The sequence below is a fragment of the Cricetulus griseus genome, chromosome 2, assembly GCF_003668045.3.
Source record: "Cricetulus griseus strain 17A/GY chromosome 2, alternate assembly CriGri-PICRH-1.0, whole genome shotgun sequence".
Taxonomy (NCBI): domain Eukaryota; kingdom Metazoa; phylum Chordata; class Mammalia; order Rodentia; family Cricetidae; genus Cricetulus; species Cricetulus griseus.
In genome coordinates, this window is record NC_048595.1 from 146,663,194 (window position 1) to 146,672,210 (window position 9,017).

Sequence of the window (9,017 nt, forward strand, 5' to 3'; positions counted from 1 at the left end):
ACTTATTTTTGAACGTGCCAAGATACTATTTACCCTTTAAGGTTTGTTTTATTTTGTTTTGTGTTTACATAGAAATAAAAACAGATTACCAGGACTGACGCTTCTACAGTCTAAAGTAGGACTGAGGTGCAGTTCATTGAAATATGCAAGATTAAATAATGTTTGATTTCTTTTCACATTACCTAGATTTGAAATACCATATGTCTATGATTCAGAATGACAATTATAGTATATATTGACAGGTTTTTTAATGGTAGAGTGGCAATATTGGTCTCTATGAAAAAAAGAAAACCAAACTTTTGTTTCTTTCTTTTTTAATTTATTTTTTTTAACTTTTGTGTCTTGAAAGGAGAAAAATTAAGTAGAAGGAAAAGAATAGCCTGGTCCCTCAATAAAAGGGCCATTAATTGGAGAAAGCCGTCTTACTTTTCTGACACTTAAAAAGTATTATCCCTAGTATCAAGGATAATGTAATACCATCTACTTCTTATATATTAGAGTCACGATATATGAACACACATATAAAATACAGACACTGCATGGTGACTAAAGAGCTGAGGAATAAAACCATAGTATAATTCACAGCATTTACAAGTCACTTACAGATGATCTTTAACAGCTTGTTTAGACCTGAAAAAATTTCAGTGAGCATACTAGTAATTTTCAAACAATGTCATAAAAAATTCTGGTTGTGTTATTTTATTTTGTTGAATTAATTTGAGAAAAAGAAACTAGCTGCTTCACTTCACTGACTTTAATAATAGTATCTTATGGATTGCTTAATACAGATACATGTATAGAAACTTAAAAGAATCATACATTTCCATGAGGGAGATATCATTGATCATTGGTATGTATATGCATATGCAAAACATTTTAACACTGTGAACATTAGAAGTTTTATGATCAGGCATGGGGAAAGGTTTATACTCTACAACAGTGATGCTGGTAACCATCTACACAAGGTCTCTTAGTGACGTCAATCAATTGGAGGTAGGAGTTTATCAATGAATTGCTTGACATCCATCATTTCCTGCTGACATGAGCTATGCATCATGCCTTCATAGACTTTGAAGGTTACATTGGATGGATTTACCAAAGCTTTTAGTTTTTCAACAGTAAGAGAACCAAACATTAGGGGAACTAAAGGGTCACAATCTCCATGGCACTGGTGAATAGAAATATCTCTATTAGTGCTATTGATAGGACCCTGCGGAAATGAAGCCCGGAGTGGAAGCCAGCAACTTAGCGCAGTGACGCCAGCCAGTTTCTGCTGTGTGGTAAGAGCGGTGTATAAAGATAAAGCGCCTCCCTGAGAAAATCCTCCCAGAATAATTCTGTTAGAGGGAATGCCATTCTTCACCTCTTGATCTATCAAAGCTTTTACACTTTCTGCTGCCTGTTTAATTCCAGATTCATCCTCATGAGAATCTGGTGAAAAGTCCAATAATATCAAACCAAGAAGGCATAGCCATATTCATATTTAATGTAACAGGCATAACAGGAGCATGTGGACAGATGTATTTGATGTGGGAACTTCTGATACCTGCAAAGGCTTCTGCCCGTCCGTGCCCAGTATCTCCCAATCCGTGAAGGAAAATAACCGCGGCAGTGGCCTTGCGGGCAGCAGGCACCTCGGCAGCGGGCAGCGGGAACAAGCTGGCTTCACATGTCAATCCCTTCTTCCTCTCCCTTCCCTCCCCCATCCATCCCCACCTAACCCCCCACCCCATCCACCCTCCACTCCCCAGGCAGGGTAGGGCCCTCAATGGGGGCTCCCCAAAGTCCACCACATCATCCTGGGCCAGGCCTAGGCCCTCCACCTTGTGTCCAGGCCGAGAGTGCATCCCTTCACATGGGATGGGCTCCCAAAGTCCCTTCTTACACGGGCGGGTGTGGGGGGGGGGCGGATACTGATCCACTACCATGGGCCCCCTAGAGTGCAGAGGCCTCCTAATTGACATCCATGTTCAGGGGTCTGGATCAGTCCTGAATGACTTTCACAGCAGAAAGCAGCTTCTTAGAGAATATAAACTGATGCTCAGCTCTCAAGCAAGATGAGAAAATATTGTTCACAGACAAAGGACATGTTGAGAATCCTGGATGTTTCATACCGTGTTACTAGAACTAAAAGTTTACAGTCTCAAACTCTCCTCGTTACCACTCCCTCACATAAGCTATGTCCAACACCAGCATGTGACTTCCATTCACTTTTCTTCCACAGACTTCTCAGCCTCAGTCTGCCAAGCTTGACATTGGCTTGTCCTTGCTAATGTTAGCATGTGAACTAAAGAGTTAGCATGCCATAATGTAAGAAAAACTAAGACTGGTATCTTAAGGAAATATGAATTGCTGACAGGATTAAATAGCCTTCCTATTTTGACTAAGTCCTTCTTAAAGGCAGACACCAGTTTCTATTTATCTCTGAATCAGACCCTGACCTGAGTGCTGCTGGTAAAGCATTGATAAATAAATGTGTTGCTGAAAGGTAAGTTAGACACACCTGCTTTGCTCCCATATCATACTGATGTCTTGACACAATTTTAGTGAGTTCTTTTAAAAGCCATGGTGCCACTCAAAAAACATTTTAACATCTTGCTTGATGCCACATCAATGGAATTTGTACCTTTGAAACAATTAGTAATGTTGCCTCTCTCTTCTCTGTCTCTGTCTCTGTCACTCTCTCACTCATTCTCTGTGTGTATATTCCACTAAAAGCTATAATACTGCCCATCACATTTCCAAAAGTCACATTCAAGCTAAATAACACAGTGTCCAACCTCTCAGCACTCATGAATACCATATAACCATAAGGAAATAAGACATTGGCAATATCACAAATGAAATGCTGACTATTTAAATATAGTCAAATATCTATCATTTACACAAATGGATTCAAATTACTAACATATGTTTGGATGTGGTCTTTCAGGTGCATAATAAAATGTCAGTATAAATACCAAGTCAATTTTAATAAACACTATTTGTATAGAGTCTGGATTGTGCTATATGCTCAATACAAATCTGTTGAACTAATTAAAATAACAAAGTCACAGTGTATCCATTAAAGTAGCCAAGAAAAGGGTGTTCATAATAAAACTCCTTTTACCAGATAAAATGAAATAGACATTTTTTTCTGAAAATATAGCATCAAATTTGAGTGTAGACTCCACATTGATCATCATGTTGACCAACTAGTCGGTTTCAATAATGAGTCAAGGCATCCATTTCAGTCTTCTCTGTGACTATGATACAAGCACTGCATCCTAAACAGGTAACTGGATGTGCTAAACATTATTTCCATGGCCCGGTGAGCATGATTCTAATTATTTTTGACAATATGGCTAAAATGACATTCCCTTAGCTATTAGTAAGTTCCATATTGAATATTAAGGGGTCTCCCTAAAAGCTTATGTACTACGAGTTTGGTCCCCCAGCTAGTGGTGCTATTGAAAAGTGATTGGATCTGGACATCTTCAATCAATTACTCCATTGATGCATTCAGAACTGAGTGGACAATAGAAGACAGGAGTCTAAGGGAGGGAACGGGTCACTAGCTATCTGCATTTCAGAGGTATGTTTGTCCTCAGACACTTCATATTCGACTCAACCAGATAAGATGAGCAACTCAGCTCTTACCTCTGCTCCCCACCCTGAAGTTCTGCCTTAATGGGGGTTAGGAACCACAGAGCCAAGACCCTCACACTGAAGCTCCCCAAATTGTCAATCAAAGCAAGCCTGACCACTTTCTAATTTCTGTCAGGTATTTTTTCGCCAAAACAGAAGGCTAACAAGCACTGGGTACCTGAACACACGCTATTCTAAAATCACAGCAGACTCATCTCATTTGAAGATGGGTGGAGCAGGCTTTATTAGCCTGATGTTATTATTATTCAAATAATAAAACTTTCCTTATTTTCATCTTTATTCAATGAGCATTCTTTGGATAATAACTGACTTTCCTTGTACACCAATGTACACTTGCACTTGCACAGACACTAGTTTATAAAGTACAACACGAAGCATGTATGGAACCAGTGTATCTGTATCAAGCCTTGCTGGTGCTGTCTGAAGTCTGTGACAATTACAGTTATAACCGTCCATTAGTAAATGGGAATTGTGATTTAATCTTGAACAAACTGCTTTCCCACTCACTTTTGTTCATTTGCTGTAAACCACTTGGAGGGTGGATCATCTTGCAGCACCTTGATGCCAGTGTTGTTCCATGAGGGCTGACACATATGGTACCAAGGGAAGGAACAATTAGAGGCACGGATAAAAATTAAGTGGCTAGGGAGAATAACGTAAGTGTGATTGTATTATTGGAAGGTTCTTCCATCAGGAAAAAATGAAAGCTAATATGGTACCCTCACAATGAGGAACCCAGGAGAGCTGGATCCAAGTCCCGAATTAAGCAGAAAAAAAGATGGGAAGGAAGAAAAGAATGAAGGGGGAAAGGAAATAAAGAAGGAAGGACTCAATTCCCTGAAGTGTTAGGGACAAAGTGGTCTTTCTTTGCTTTGGCTTAATTGTAGTATATTTTGCTTTAAGGTTCTGTTAGCGATGATAGACCTGTCATTTTAAATTGATTGATAGCTTAACTATCTCTCGTTTACATATAGTTAAGTTTCTTTTACAAAAAAACTCCACCTGCAGAGGAAGTTTGAAAAGGATTAATAAGAGCTAAGAATAATTTTCAACTTTGAAAATATGGCTTTTGGTCTCATTAAATAACTCTGGAAGCTAGCCAGGAGTATATTATCTCCCAAATTTCACAAATGTCTACATGTTACTTCAAGTAGGAAGGTGATTAGCATATTTTATATATTTATAATCAAATGGTGGATATTATCAACAGTTGAGTCCATCATGATTCATCAAAGTTGGATGGTATGTGCTGTGTTCATGGAAGTTACCACTATTAAAACAAGTGAAATAGTATTTTGATTCTTCTGTGTGAATTTAATATTGAAATTTTCAATACTGGAGACATATTTTCAAACCAGATTTCAAAATGTAATATAACTCTAATCTTTTCATAAATAGAACTTATACAATAATCTCCAAAAGTAGCAGATTATCTCCAAAATCAGCAAAGTTTGATATGTTTCTAAGATGTTCATTCCCTAATGAAGGCAATAAATGGTATTCCCATCTTTTAGAAAAATATATAGTCGATGGCCCTTTTTCTTTTTCTTCCACCCATTAATCACATAGGAGTTTTGTCCATTTCACACTAACTACAATTAACTTCTGTACATTATTGAATTTTACAAATGAACACAAGGAAATAACAACTAGGCTATATCATCACCTTCTATTCTGACACTTTAATAAGTAGATGTGTTTTAATTATTTATGATATATCATAACATGCCAGTAAATGCTCTCTAATGCTTTTTGTAAAGGCAATGAAGTCTTGATAATTTTATAACTATCAGTCCTTGCTATTAAATTGTTCACAAGAAATGGAAAGTGATACCACTGATTGAATTATGAGAATTGGATCTCTAGATCAGCAAAGTTGGAGCCATTGTAAGGTTACTATTTCTGTAACTAATTATCCTAGGAAGTGCTTCATTTTGTCTTGTGCTGATGTCATATTCCTCCTTAGAATGACCTTCCTTTCTGAACATTTGTCATTGCTAAAAGCCAAATGCCTATTTTTTGTTTATTCCAGTGACTGGTATTTTGGGGACAATACTAACTTTCAATCTGCCATGACTGGATCGGCTACTTTGGTCAACTAATTTCAATTTTCTAGGCTCTTGCCTAGAAAATATTCAAAGTATAGATTGAGTCTAGGCTCTGGATGGAGTCTAGGCACTGATTTGGACACCCAAATCAGTGACTGTTACATTAAGGAGAAGAGCTGACTTCTCCTTGCTTCCCCATCTGCAGCCCTGTGGCTGGGGAACTCTTGCCTGCTTACACTAATACCCCTGACTCTATCCCCCAGTTCATTATTAGACTCTCACTCTCACATGCCTTAATGTGCTTCCATGACCTGCCCAATGTTCATTCATTTTCTATTCTGGACCCTCCATTCCCAACCAAAACTTTCAGGGCAAACACCCATTTTGGCTCCCATCTTGTAGAGTAGGAAGAGGATCAGATGAAAGCACATACACACACACACACACACACACACACACACTAAGAGTTTTATATTTAATCTATTCTTTACATTCAGATTAAAGATATTTAGAATATTATGTTGAAAAGCAAAAATAAGATCCAAATGTACCTAAATGGAGAGTAATTAGCATTTGGTTAAAAAACTACTACTTAAATTAAAATCCAGTTGTTTGCATACACTAATATGTTTTAATAAATGTACATAGCTACCATATGCCACAGTCAGTCTGGTTCTTTAGTAGAACCTTTGCACCATTAGAATTCCACAGTGGAAGGGATGGAAAAGTGTGATAGTTTACATTCATGTTTTTATTTGTAACTAATAGCAAACATTCAAAGTAGAGCCTTGTCTTAGTTGCTTTTCTTGCTACTGTAATAAAATACCCAGATTAAAGCAAGTTAAGGGAGATAGGCTATTCTGGCTCACAGTTCAAGGATACATAGTCCATCATGGCAAGGACATCAAGATGTAAGGTCCTATTGCACCCACTGCCAGGTGGCAGAGTTAAAATTCAGCCATTAATATTTGGAATTTAAATACTTATCTGACTGACTCTAAATGTTCACTCAATTATATTCTAGATTCATAAGTCCTAACAGTATGAATATGTTCTTTGGGATGTAATTTTGTAGATGATGATCTGTTTAAGCTTCTTGATTTCATATATGAGGCTATCAAGGAGAAGTGTTTTAAGGTCTAACCACTTGTCAGTGACAAAGTGATGGCAGGTCACAATGCTGTTTCCCACAAGAGTTATATCACATCTTTGGGAATCAATGGTTTGGTGCCAAAGTTATGGACAAAAGAAAAAATGGATTAATATTTGTTGACTCTTAGCTTTATGCATAATCCTCATTATGCAAATAAGGAAAAACATAGAGCTGATTTGGTGCATTGATTACCTGGGCCTTTCCCTTGTTTTGAGCAGTGGTTTATCTTAATCATCATAATCACTGCACCTCCATTTATTTCCTCCATGATTTACCGACCCTTCTGTACCAGCCTTTTTCTTTTAGGGCCACTAACCAGATCCCAAATCATGACACAGAGACTTGTTATTACCTTTGAATGCTCGACTTACCTTAAGCTCATTTCTGGCTAGTTCTTTTAGCTTAAATTAACCAGTTTCTCTTTATCTACCTTTTTACTTTTCTGTCCTGTATTTCTTACTTTCACTGCTTCTCAAGTCTGCTGGCTGGCAACTGTCTGGCTTCTTGCTCTAGGTATGTCCCTCATTCTCTCTTCTCTTCTTCTCTCATTCCCCTTTTCTCTCTTCTCTCTCCTACTTATTCTCTCTCTCTGGCAGCTCTGCCTATCCTTCGCCTGCCTCGCTATTGACTGTTCAGTTCTTTATTAGACTAATCAGGTGCCTTAGGCAGACAAGGTGAACCAAATCCAACACATCTTTACATAATTAAGCAAATGCAGCATAAACAAATGTAACACATCTTTACACAGTTAAAGTAATATTCTACAGCATAAACAAATGTAACATATCTTTTCCCAGTTAAAACAATATTCCACAACAACCTTCTTCTACTCCCTTGATACCCTATGCAGTATGGAAGTAGTATGGTCCCCATGCTGTCCATTTCTGAGTTATTTACTCTGTCATCCAGATGATGGATTTTTTTTAAATGTAGCATTGACATTTGAATTACCTGTAGTGATAATAACCAGTGATGCTGGGATGACCACTTAAGGGGTATAACATATATTCTAGACTTGCGGCTTAGCTGCATTACCAATCCTTTAGCAGTTAGAATATAAATAATCTGAAAACTCTTCTGGGAAGCTAAACATCTCATAATTATAGCCAGTGATTCACTTCCAAAGTTACTGCTCCCTGAAACTAAATTTTGATCTGTTTATTGAAGCTTTTGATACCCAACTGATGAATATTCAATACCTATGTATGATTTCAGTTGGCACCGAAATTATCCTTCCTTTGATCAAATTGGTTCTGCTTGACCTTGGTTTAAAATTTGCTAGGGAAATTAGAATTGATCAGTTTAATTTCCAAAATCACCATACCACATATGTTTAGAAAGTAGTGGTGGAATGGAGTTGACATTTTATAGCTGTCCTCACAAAACTTTCTCTCAATGTAAACCCATTTTACACACTGAGCGGTGCCCAGGAGCTATGTATGTAATGTACATACAGACATCCTATAAAGACCTGGCTGATCATCCTACACCTGACACAAGACAATAAACTCTGTGGATGATCCCCTACAGTAACAACCCTAGAACACAAAAAATGGTAGAGACGGGTGGAAGGAGAGGAAAGGAGAGGGAGAAAGAAATTGATTTTTATTATGTTTGTTATTCTTACAACCAAAAATATTAACTACTATAGAAGTCTTATGCCATTTATTTTGATGTTGCTGTTTTCTTGGTTTTTGAAACCGGGGTCTCTCACTCTGTAGTTTAGACTGGTCTCAAATTTATGGTAAACCATCTGTCATCCACACATCTTGTCCTACTTTTAAAGAAAATCTAAAACACTAAATTGTGATGTGACAACTCTCTGAAACTCAGAAAATCATCCCCATTTCATAAAAAGGAAGTTGGCATCTAACCTCATGCTTTTCCTAACACCTCATTCCCAGGATTCAGAAGTGGAGCTGGATCCAGAAGTGCCATCTAAGTACATGACCATGAGAAACATGGTTGACATGTGAAACCAATATATCCACCAACTCTGTCAGAAAGCTGGAGCTACCACCAAAGGAGCAGAAAGAAGCAACGCCTCTTCTTGACCCTTGGAGAGTGACATGAACTAATTACAAAACAGCAAAATGAACATATGAATATATGTGGATGATATGTGAATTATAAATTTTAAAATGAAATGTGATGGTATTTTTTTGGAC

General features: G+C 37.5%; 1 pseudogene; it reads right to left on the reverse strand.

Annotated features, from left to right (window-relative positions):
• Window positions 1-895: 895 nt before the first annotated feature.
• Window positions 896-4,241, reverse strand: LOC113833772 (annotated as a pseudogene).
• Between the last annotated feature and the right edge of the window lie 4,776 nt (window positions 4,242-9,017).